Genomic DNA, 4,551 nt, shown 5'->3' with positions numbered 1-4,551 from the left:
AATTCGAGTATATTATTATACGCTGACCTAGTGTCCTGTGGCATATCAAACTCAGACACTCCAACCCTTACGGTACACTTGGGTTGGAGGCTTCCCCGCCGAGTCAATGACGGATTCCATATAGCCCGTGGAATATCAGACTTGTATGGGAGTGCCACCTAAATCAGAAGTAATACAAAGAACAGACAGTGTATTAATAAGAATGACTCATGATTTTTAGAAACTGCCCATGTGTTTTGAGAACTGTTTATGCATGATGTTTTAACAAATTGCTCTCCACTATTTTACTTATATAAAATTTTTATTTTGGATTACTTTGTATATCAGTACATCTCTATTGACCTCCTCCTCCTTCCAAGTTTTGAGGCTCAATCTAGGGGTCCAGAAAAGTAGTAGATTTTATCAGACAGAGTAGCAGTGTCCAGTTGGTGAGCCTTCTTTATTCTAGAAGGCCTGTTTACTTTCAAACAACTATTATTAGATATGGTTTTGGTCTACTGGGGGTCTTGTCCTAGTTTTCAGGACGTTTTGAGATGTAGTAGAGATTTTGCAGATTGAGTCAGATCTTATTCAGTTGTTTTGAATTGTTGTTTTTCTTTCTTATGTCTTGAAATCCAGAGTTAATGACCATGTTTCCGTATCATATTTTATTTTTGCATTTTATTTTATGATATGAATGTTATGCATAATTACCAGATCAGATAGAGAAGGACGTCCGGGCCTTCATGGTTCGGGATGTCTGTCATGGCCAGGCCCTAGTTCGGATCATGACAAACTACTTGGTACATCATGAAAATTAATTAGTTTATGATATTTGATATTTTTTGCATCCATTCATTAATATGAATTGGCTATCACGAGTATAATTATTTAGCGCTTGTATTTATCGATCTTATGGGGGCTGTATAGATACAAGTGTTGTTTGTTGTTTGTTGATTGCTTATTTGTGTCTCTTCAGGATTATGGGGGCCTAGTTGTGGTTATTGGTTGTTCGTATTAACTGGTTACTTATTTTTTGGTTTTTACTGCATATCGTGTTGCTTGTTGTTTATGAATTGGTACTTGAGGTTGTCGGTACGTTTTTTTATCCCTTTTCTCATATTTTGATGAGATTTATTATTGTTAGATCATCCTACAATTATGCACATTTCTATTGGAGATCCTAATTTTTCTAGTGTTATCTCCTTTATTATTTGTGATCCTAGTGATGTAGACTAGTTCCCCAGTATAGTATCTCTTGTTGGTTGATCGATATAGTGTGGTTGTCTATTTATTCTTAGCTAGATACTATTTGCTTATCATTTCCTTCTTTCCTACTACTATTGTACATTTTATATCTCTTTCTTCACTATGCTATCGTACATGAACTAGCTACTTATGGAACTACTACTACTATTGTACAATGTATATCTCTTTCTTCACTATTTATCGTATATGGACTAGCTACTTATGGAAATGCACTTTGTCCCTGAGTAGCGATAGGAACTAATAGTTTACCTAACTTTTTCATTAGTAATTATTATGTGTAGTTGCCGGAGTAGTTGGCGGTAGTTTATATTACTGCTTTACATGTGGTTTGTACTTGCATTATTGTTAGAGATCAGTCGGTCGATGTCTACTAAGTACCTTGTGTTTGATACTCATTCAGTTTACAGATCATAGTAGGAGTTCTTGTTGTTGACGTGTGCATCATGCAGAGTAGCCATGGATCAGAGGTTTTGGGTGAGCTCCTGACATTTAGAATTTTTTCTGCTCTCCCTTTTACTGTTGGATTGATCTGTATTTTCTATATCAGAGACGGCTTGTATATTTTAATTCTTTAGCTTACCTTCTTCTATTTTTATTCTAGAAACTCTTGTTCTGACTTCACCAGGTTTTGGGGTTAATTCTCTATATTAGTCTCTTTATTATATTTCTTTTTCGCTGCTTTCTTCTTTTCTCTTGATAGTCTGTTACTTACTGTTTCAGACTATGAATCGGCTTATCTATTGGTGATTTATTATTGGTGCTATCATGACTTGAGAAATTGGATCGTGACAATTGATTATACAAATACTAATTGCCGGGACGAAACTCTTCCAAGTATATGGCTTTAGACTGGAAAAATATTCTATCAACCGTGTTTCATTCTATTTTTTTAATTATTTTTTTTGTAAGTTACGCATGCCACTACACAACTATAATAAACTTTAGATTAATATTTTAATTTACGTATTACAATTTTAGGTAAATTATTTTTTCTAATAATCTATAATGAATACATTAGACCAACGAAACAAAATATTGTATGGTACATCTGTTGAAAACATATATTAATTTTTATATTTGAAGATGACTTGGTTTCTTAAGTCCAAAATTTATCAAACTTAAAAAGTTACTAGCTCGTATTAGATGCAAGAATGTTTAAATAAATACTTGCAACCCAACTATGAATTATATTTTCTACACAAAAAGACTTAAACATCAATTTATACTTATTCTTTTGGCTTGTTTAGTTTAAAAGATTGAATTCTTCCATAAACTGGCTTGTCTTGTGAATCAACATGGAGTAGAGCTAAAGAAATCGAACATAGAATTAGAAATTAACTTAAACGAAATATTTCTTAGAACAACACTCTAATATGAGTATTTAATAACTAAAGCTACAAAAGGAATTTTTTGCAATGTACTTGAAAGATTTCCATCTAAACAAGTCTCGTTAATTTAAAACAAGGGAGGTGAATGTATTATTCGAAACTACAAAAGAGGTGAGTCTTATAAGACTAAAATTGAAGGGAGGTCTCTAAAATTATATTGTAGTTCTTTGAAATTAAATTATCACTTGTATATATTTATCATATTTTTATCCATATAACATATCAAATATTTTCGCTCTAGAGAAGAGTATTTCTCTTTCTTTAATTACATAATAAGATTAAAAATTATTCAAGAATCCGTCAAAGTATTTTTTTTAATATGCCTTAGAAGAAAAGAAAATAATATTAAAGAAACTTTTCAAAAACTTACCACCGAAACAATATAATTTGATTCTAGAAATGTGATATAGGATAGTGGAACTTCCTCTATTATTTCATCTTCATCAGAATCAAAAAAGTATTGCTTATCCATATTCTAGAAGGAAATATGAAACACAGAGTTAGATCTTTGAGAAAAGATATGATTTCTCCCTGAATTTATCCTCCAAAGTCATTTTAACACTTGAATTAAATTTTTGTTTATTTATCTTCTTTAATATCTTTAAATTGTATTTATTTCACCTCTAATACTGACGTGACATTTGAAAAAAATGAACGAATTTATTATTAAAAAAATAGATTTTTCTTTTTTCTTTCCCACTTATTTTACATATATATATATATATATATATATAATCAAAATTTTTCTTCTTTAATGCCCCCCACCCTTCCTCACCTCTCATCCCTACCTCCGGTACATCATCAAACAACAATACTCATTACATAGACCTCTACCTCCAAGAATCTCATAAAGATTGAATTTTGTTGTTGTAGTAACTAAGATTGATGATGATTTAAGTATTGATTTGGTATGGACACTACTAATGTTCATAGATTGACCAAGAAAAGTTGATTTTTTAAAAGGTGGGGTTTGAATTTGAAGGCTTGAGAGTCAAAAGGAAGAAGAAGAAGTCATTTTTTTTTTTTTGATATTTTTCAAGAATTTGAATTTGTTAAAGATGTAAGAGATGAAAAGTGTTTTGTAGAAATGAAAAAGTGTAATTTATCCTTTTGAATTTTCACCACTAATCTGTTTGTGTTGTGATTGAATCAAGCCGTTGCCGACGATGTTACGGTGGTGATTGGATTAGAAGGAGATTTTAGGTGGGGAGGGGGGAAGGAAAGGGGGAAGCAGGGGGTGAGGGGCTACGTTAATTGCAGGGTAGGGGTGGGGATGGTGGGGTGGGGGTGTGAAGAAGAAAGAAAATAGGGGTGGGGGGTGTCTTTTTTATTTAATATATATATATATATTTATATATACTATTTTATTTATATAAATATATATATTATAAATAAAATAATATACATATTATTTATTTTAAAAAAATATATATATAAAAATAATATGTGGGGGATTAATTTTCTTTTTAAAATAGTAATTTCTTACGTGGCAATGACGTGGCAATGATGTGGCAATGATGTGGCGTTGATGTGTAGGTGAGTGTACACACTCTCCGTTGTGAGAGTGGTATTCAGTTTTGAGGGGTGAAATTAATACACTTTAAAGATGTTAAAGGGGCAAATAAACGAAAATTAAGTTTAAGTGCTAAAGTGAGTTTGGAGGATAAGTTCAGAAGGCAAAAGATGTCTTCTCTCTAGATTTTTTGTTAAAAAGATTTATATTAACTAATTAAATAAAAAATTGAAAAGGTGAAAATTGCTAGCATGGTAGTAATTTATAACTGTGTTACGTAACATTTTTAAGAACTTCATCAAAGTTTTAGAATACCCAATCAACTGTACTCCATAAAAAATGTTTTGCCAAGGTAATATCATAGTAATTTTCCAAGTCAGCATGGTTTGGATGTGGAATAAA

The 4,551-nt window shown here is 31.4% G+C and overlaps 1 long non-coding RNA gene across 1 annotated transcript; it reads left to right on the top strand.

The window, feature by feature from the left end:
- The first annotated feature begins 1,255 nt into the window (after positions 1-1,255).
- Positions 1,256-2,169, top strand: LOC107850212. The gene is made up of 3 exons (XR_001668515.2): positions 1,256-1,404; positions 1,649-1,722; positions 1,969-2,169. It is a non-coding gene; the product is annotated as an uncharacterized LOC107850212 (long non-coding RNA).
- Positions 2,170-4,551: the final 2,382 nt, after the last annotated feature.

This window comes from Capsicum annuum, chromosome 12 (genome assembly GCF_002878395.1).
Source record: "Capsicum annuum cultivar UCD-10X-F1 chromosome 12, UCD10Xv1.1, whole genome shotgun sequence".
NCBI lineage: Eukaryota > Viridiplantae > Streptophyta > Magnoliopsida > Solanales > Solanaceae > Capsicum > Capsicum annuum.
Note: the sequence above shows the minus strand (reverse complement) of the source record. Positions and strands in the feature narration are given on the sequence as shown.